The 7,753-nt window shown below is 43.9% G+C and overlaps 1 long non-coding RNA gene across 1 annotated transcript; it reads right to left on the bottom strand.

Moving 5' to 3' along the window:
- Positions 1 to 241: 241 nt before the first annotated feature.
- Positions 242 to 2,805, bottom strand: LOC133087545 (uncharacterized). Its single transcript, XR_009700412.1, has 2 exons — positions 2,737 to 2,805; positions 242 to 574 (listed from the first exon to the last, which is right to left on the bottom strand). It is a non-coding gene; the product is annotated as an uncharacterized LOC133087545 (long non-coding RNA).
- Positions 2,806 to 7,753: the final 4,948 nt, after the last annotated feature.

Here is a 7,753-nt window from a genome sequence, read left to right as displayed (position 1 = left end):
CAATTTTATCAACTAATGTTGATAAAACAACTAATGTTTTCACCTCAAGCTAGAGGATATAAACTAGTGTTAATAGACGCTTGGAATACTGCTCTATGAGCAAGAAATACTGTAATCATTTTCACTCTACCAGATAGAAATAATAAAATGTTTTATGCACCAGCGGATATTTTTCATCCTTTTGTTACCAAGCAAGGGCTCACTGTCTAACACACGTAGAAGCAAATACTATGGCACCAGCTTTTGAGAAAATAAAGCATTTTATTGTGAGTTAACCGACAGGAGGCAGGGCTCAAATCTATCTCCCTGTCCAGTGTTCAGGGCAAAATGTAAGAAGTTAGGGGAATTTCAAACTTGGCACAAGCTTATTGGCTAGTGTTGACGGTCAGAAGCTGATTGGAATCAAGCTATTTGGGCAGCTGGAAGCTGGATTTTTCTTATTGAAGAACTTCTTGCTTGGTAAAGGGCTCCAGTGGCAACATGTCTATTGTTTGAGTTCTGCAGACTGAAGATTCTTGGTTCTGGGGTCATCCTGGAGACATGGGTTCCTGTCTTGCACATGGGAGTGCTGTCTCTGTAAAATAACTCAAGGTTTGATTAGTCAACAACCTATTTAAGGAGACAAAACCAGGGTAAGCAGGTCAATGTTTTATGTGCTGTTTTAGTCCCCCCCTTTTACTTTGTACATTCCTCAATCTTAAGGGAAATAGGGCGACGACCGCTCTAGCTGCTTCCTGCTGAGAAGGGGCATAGATTTTTATAAGAGGAATAAAATTGTTTTTGCACTTGATTGTAAATATTCACGAGTCCCACTTTGAACGCTTAAGTCTTTGGCAACCAACATGTGAGTGGGGGAGGCCTTTTTAAATATATGAGATAGACAATAAGTAAAAAATTTGGTGAGTAAAAAGATTAACCCCATGATACACAGAACTATGATTCCTAATTTTAACAGTCCTCCAAAAACAGACCTTATTCTTTGGGAACCAGTGAAAACATGTTATTTTTAACATTCTTAGTGATTGAATTTGGATTTATATCGGCCTGGTCCAGACTTCTGGGCGGAGCTGTCTACCTTCAAGATGTCCTTGTCTTCTCTTCCTGACCAGGTGGAGACTTAGCTGTCCTGTTTCTATTTGAAAAGTAACTTAAGTTCAGTTAAGGGTTCACAAGTGTAATTAGGGGCCGAGAAATCAGTGGTGGGTTTCCAGGCCCCTCTGGTGTTAGGAAGGTTGGGTCCTCCTACTTCCTCCTGTCCATGGAGAGCGTGCCCTGTTCGGGAATTGTAAAGGGGACAAGGGGGGTGCTGGTTAGAAATGGGTACTATTTTTACTCTGGAGGGGTGTATCCAAGGTTTAACTCCTTTTAGCTCTACTGAAGAATGTGTAACCAGAAGGACTTCATAGGCTCCAATCCACTTGGGTTGCAGTTGATCCTCAGGGCAGTAATTTTTACAAGTTTGAGGAGGACCCAATTCCCTGGGCTTATGCAGTGCACAGGAATGTCTGCGGGAAATGTTAATTGGCTAGAGGCATATTTATATACAGAAAATAAGATAGCACCAAGAGACTGTACACATTTTATAGTATTTAATTCTTTTACAATGAGATCACTTTCAAGACAGCAATAATACTTAGTCTTAAGGAAGGGTCTCCCATTAACGTTTCATAAGGGCTCAAGTGGCGCTTGCTTCTAGGGGCTACTCTTACCCTCAGCAGGACAACTGTTAAGACATCATCTCAAATGAAGTTGGTTTTTTGACATACTTCGGTGATTGTCTCTTTCAAGGTATGATTCATCATTTCAGTCATGAGGGCTCCATGAAGCATGTAACTTCTATTGTAGTTTGAGGGCCCCAGATACCCCTTGAGTTACCTTGGCTATGAAAGCTCCTCCACTGTCACTTTGAATTGAAAGAGGCAACCCAAAATGAGGGCTAATTTCTTTTAGTAAGGCCTTTTTACCTAGGAAGCTTTCTCTCTCTAGCACAGAAAAGCTTTGACTCATCCTGTGAAGGTGTCCACAAATACCAGCAAATATCTATAATGTCCCATGGCTCTTGGCATAACAGTAAAGTCTATTTGCCAGGCATCTCTTGGTTCTGTCCCTCGGGTTTGCACCCCTTTGAATATTGGAGGTGGCCCGGCTTTAGGATTGTTTCTGGTGCAAATCAGGCAATTTTGTATTACCTTTTGGATGGTCCTTTGCATTTATGGACTAACAATAAACTTTTGTAGCCAATGATAGGTTGCATCCTTCCCTTGATATAGATGAGTAATAATTCTTTCCATTAAATGTTGGGGCATAAGCACTAATCCCTGTTCATTATATATCCAGCCTTCCTTGTTTGTTTGGTACTGATCACCATCTACGTCTCAAGAGTCAGCGTGAAATCCCCATTCATCATCTCTCTCTAGATCCATTTTTGAATACTGAGGCTTAAACAGGGACAGGTCCACACTTTGAATGAGTGCTAGGGTGTTTGGCTCTGGTCGCCTGTTTTGCTGCGTGTTCAGCCAAATTATTTCCTTTAGCTATACAGCTATCAGTCTTTTGGTGCAGGCAATGTACTATGGCTACTTCTTCCAGCATTAAAACAGAGTTTAATAAGGCCAGTATCTCCTCTGCATGTTTAATTTTTTTCTTTCCTGATGTTAGTTGACCTCTCTTTTTCCACATGGCCCCATGTGCATGCATGACAGAGAAGGCATACTTAGAAGCAGTATAAATGGTTACCTTTTTCTTAGCTCCAAGATGCAGGGCTCTCCTGAGGGCTACGAGCTCTGCCTTCTGGACAGACATACCTGGAGGGAAGGCTTCTGCTTCTAGGACCTCCTGATGAGTTGCTACTGCATATCCAGCTTTTCGGAGTCCATGATCCATGAAGCTGTTCCCAACTGCAAACATTTCCATATCTGGATTCTCTGAAGGCTGATCAGTCAGGTCAGGTCTTCTAGAATACTCTTCTTCAATTTTTCGTATACAGTCGTGAACAGGTTCTTCTGTTTTCGTGTACAATCATGAACAGGTTCTTCTGGGGAGCAGAGAGGCTGGGTTTAAAGCAGATACTTCTTTTAATGTTACCTTTGGGTTGTCAAATAGTATGGTCTGGTATTTGCCCAGCCTCCCCAAAGTAAGCCAATATCGGCCCTTTTGTTCAAGTAAAAGTTGCACACGATGTGGGGTGTGCACAGTGGTAGGACAAGCCAGGGTAAATTTTTCAGCTTCTTGTAAAAGGTCACAGGTTGCAGCCATAGCCCAGAGGCAAACTGGCCATCCTTGAGTTACAACATCCAATTGTTTGGAAAAGTAAGCCACTGGCCTTCTGGCAGTATTTAAATTTTGAGTTAGCACTCCAAGACTCATGCTCTGTCTTTCATGCAGAAAAAGATCAAATAACTTTCTAATGTCTGGGAGACCAAGTGCTGGGGCTGTTGAAATTTTCTCCTTGATGGTACGGAATGACTGACGGCATTTCGCAGTCCAGCTTAATGGCTCATTGGCATTTCTTTTGAGAGCCTCATATAGAGGTTTGACTATAAGTCCGAAGTTAGGAATCCAAATACGGCAAAACCCAGCCATTCCTAAGAATCTTCTCAATTGCTTTCTGGTGGTGGGTACATCCACCCCAGCTAATGCTTCCCTTCGATCTGGCAGCAAGTTTCCTTCTCCTTTTGATAATTCAATTCCTAGATATTTTACAGCTGGTTGAGAAATTTGTGCCTTTCCCTTGAAGATTTTATATCCCTGGTCTGCCAAAAAGTTTAAAGTGAGGATTGTATTTTGGTCTGAAGCTTCCTTAGTTATACTAGCGATTAGTATATCACCCACATACTGGAGTAAGATTCCTTCATTTAATTGGAGATCCTTTAAGTCCTTGGCTAAGGCCTCCACAAAGATGGTGGGGGCATTTTTAAATCCTTGTGGAAATACAGTCCAGCAATACTGCTGTTTTATATTAGTCTCTGGATCATTCCACTCAAAGGCAAACAGTTCCTGGGACTCAGGACTTCGGGGTATGCAATAAAAGGCATCTTTTAAGTTCAGAACTGTAAACCAGCAAAAGTCTCCAGATAAAGTTGTAAGCAAAGTATAAGGATCTGGCATCACTGAATGTACATCCTCTACAATTTGGTTGATAGCTCTCAGATCCTGTACAAAATGATAATCTCCAGTCCCAGGTGTTTTGTTTTTTTTTTTTTAAACTTTGGGTTTATTTATTTATTTATGGCTGTGTTGGGTCTTCGTTTCTGTGCGAGGGCTTTCTCTAGTTGTGGCAAGTGGGGCCACTCTTCATTGCGGTGCGCGGGCCTTTCATTATCGTGGCCTCTCTTGTTGCAGAGCACAGGCTCCAGACGCGCAGGCTCAGTAATTATGGCTCACAGGCCTGGTTGCTCCGCGGCATGTGGGATCTTCCCAGCCCAGGGCTCGAACCCGTGTCCCCTGCATTGGCAGGCAGATTCTCAACCACTGCGCCACCAGGGAAGCCCATAGTCCCAGGTTTTTGTACTGGCAGGATGGGAGTGTTATATGGGGATTGACAAGGTCGGATTAATTGGCATTTAAGAAAAGTGTTTATCAGAGGCTTTATACCTTCCTTTGCGTGCCTCTTTAAAGGGTATTGCTTTAACTCTGGAGCTTGGGCACCTGGATGGAGTTTTACTACTACTGGGTCAGCCGTCTTGGCTCTTCCTGGTGTCCCGTCAGCCCAAACTTCTGCTCTTACCTTTTGAAGAATTTCTTCAGGGACATCTGGTTGAGGCTTGTCTCCCAATTGTAATGGCGCAGCTTGGAGGGCGCAGTCTTGACCTGGGAGTACTTTGGTGTCTACTTTTTCTGCTGAGAAACGCACTTGGTCATTTAAATTTGTTAGTACCTCTTGCCCTGATGAGGGACTATGACATCCAGGCACATACACAAAGCTGTACTTTACATGTGTTTTCTCTACATGACATTCAAGCCATTGTAGAAAAGGTTTCTGAGAGACTTCCCCAGATACACCAGTAATGGATATTATCTTGGGGGAGAGGGGGCCCTGTCTGTTTTTGGGATACTCCCTTTTCCAGTGCCCTTCCTGTTTACAAAAGGCACACTGTCGTGGCCCAACAGATGGATGGCCTTTCTGGCTGGGTTTTGGAGGTCCCCGGGGTCTTACCCGTGGTCGTTTGTTCTCTCCTGCAGACGTCCTGCTGGGTCTTGACTGGTTACAGCTGAGCAGAGCAACCTGCCTCACGATGCATTGCTCCTGCTTTTCCCAAGAATCGTATCGGCCTTTGAACACTTCAAAAGCAATCTGGACCAACTGAGACGTTGGTGTCCATGATCCCCCTTCCAATCGTTGTAGTTTTTTTCTTATATCTGGGGCACTCTGACTGATAAAGTTTAAATTGACCAGTCCCATGTTATCTGGGTGTTCTGGATCAATATCAGTATATTTTCGGAAAGCCTCATAAAGCCTTTCAAGGAAGGTGAATGAGCCCTCCTCGGGCCCTTGCTGTACATTCTGGACCCTCTTGAAGCTGTTTGCCCCTTTTTGCAGTCCAGTTATTAAACAATCTTTATAATGATTCAGCCTTGCTTGATCCCCTGGGTCACTGGGATCCCATTCTGGTTCAGTTCCAGGGATGGCCTGCTTTGCTGGAGTTCTGATTGGATTATTTGGTTTTAATTCAAGAAGCCTTTTGGCTTCCTGGAAGGCCTTCTCTAATATCATGCTGTATTCCTCCGGACTGAGTAGGATACACATGAGGGTCTCTATGTCAGCCCAGTTAGGATGAAAAACAGCAAAAATATATGTAAAGAGATTCTCCATATTCCTAGGATCATCTTGATAAGATGGCATTTTAGCTTTATAATTAAGTAAATCTATGACTGATAAACGATGATGCATGATTCCAAGTGCTCTGGATTGGCCTTGGTCATCCAAGCCTGCTGGGACCTGCCTTAATGGAAACTGTCCCGCCTATGGTAGAGTGTTCCCTGGGCCAAACTGAATACCCTGGAGGGTACAGGGAGGGGAGACCATTCCTTTGTGACCATCTGCTAAGGGCGAGTACAGAGCCGGACCAGCAGCCCTAGGAGGATTGGTAAAAGCCTTGGCACTGCCTGCAGGAAGATCCCCTTCAGGATTCGCGGGAACCACAAGAGGTGCTGAGGGAGGGGCTACAGAAGGAAGTGCCGACGGTCGGCCTACTGCAAAAGGTGCAGACGGAGGGACTAGATCGTCATTAGACTTTGACTCAGGTAAAACAGGCTTTTTGTGAGGTTCTTCCCTCTGACCAATCATTTTATCAATAAATGCCTTATGCATATTTCTCCTCTTATATAAAGACATAAATGAGTCTACATATGGGATTTCGTCCCATTTTTTCTCTCTCTTACAAAACGAGTCTAATTGTATAATAGTGTTATAATTCAAAGACCCATTTGGGGGCCATTTTCCCCCTGACTCCAGTAGCTATTTGGGCCAGGCAGTGTTACAAAAGAAAATCATTTTCTTCTTTTTCATAGGCTTAGAGGTAAACATTGACCAACCTCAAAGAACACTTTTCAAGGGAGTGCCGTCTGGTACGCTGTTATCATTCCCCATTTTGGAAGGGTTTTTTTCTCAGGATGACCACAGCAAAATGACACAAAACAGATTCAATAAAGTTTTTCTGTGGTCATCCAATAGTTAACCCTATTAGCCAATTCCTAACAAACAAAACAGTCAGACATAGACAAAGAAATCCAAAGGCCTGGGATTCTAACCGGATCTTTTGAGTACCTCGGTGGCTATAACGTTTTTTTTGGCCGCGCTGTGCGGCTTGTGGGATCTTAGTTCCCCGACCACGGATTGAACTTTTCATACTGTCTCCCTTAGAGTGGGACTCTAACCCACAATCCTGATTAGACAATTATTGTCTAATAATTGTTATTAGACAATTTAGGCACAAGCGCGTTTTAATGAGGTTACTCACCCAAAAGATCCAGGAGCTGTTTCTTTCCCCAAAAGTGAAAGTAGCGCGGAGGAGCCTGGTGCGCAGCTGCGGCGGGAAGCAGGAACCCGACAGCCGAGCCTCTAGACAAATCGGGTCTAGGTGGCCACTCAGGGTCGATGACGAGGGCCTACACCCAGCCGGGGGCTACAGTGCCTCAGCCAGGCGATCACAGGACCTTAGTTCGTTTGCGATCGCCAGGAATTCTCACCGAGCAAGGGCTGCCTGGCGCGCATAGAAGCCAATACTATGGCACCAGCTTTTGAGAAAAGAAAAAGCTTTATTGCGAGGTCGACCGGCAAGGAGACAGGAGGCAGGGCTCAAATCTGTCTCCCCCAGCCAGGGTTTGGGGCAAAATTTAAGGGGTAAGGGAAATTTCAAACTTGGCACAAGCTGATTGGCTTGTTTTCAAAGCAGTCCATATATGGTAAACAAGGTACTATGGCAGATGGAAGCCGGATTTTCCTTACTGAAGGACTTATTGCTTCAGCTGGTTAAGGGGGTCCGACGGCAACATTTCTATTGTTTGAGTTCCCCAGACTGAAGATTCTTGGTTCCGGGGTCATCCTGGAAACGTGGGTTCCGGCCTTGCACATGCGCAGTAATGTCTCTATAAAAACCCTCAAGATTTGATTAATCAATAACCTATTTAAGGAGTCAAAACCAGTTTAAGCTGGTCAATGTCTTATCTCCTGTTCCACTTTGTTGAGGTATAAAAATGTTTTCAGAATTTTGAAAAAGCATAATCTGCAGTTTATGAAAACTACGACTTAAAA

Source organism: Eubalaena glacialis, chromosome 3 (assembly GCF_028564815.1).
Source record: "Eubalaena glacialis isolate mEubGla1 chromosome 3, mEubGla1.1.hap2.+ XY, whole genome shotgun sequence".
Taxonomy (NCBI): Eukaryota; Metazoa; Chordata; class Mammalia; order Artiodactyla; family Balaenidae; genus Eubalaena; species Eubalaena glacialis.
The sequence above is the reverse complement of the archived record's forward strand: the minus strand, read 5'-3'. Positions and strand labels throughout refer to the sequence as shown.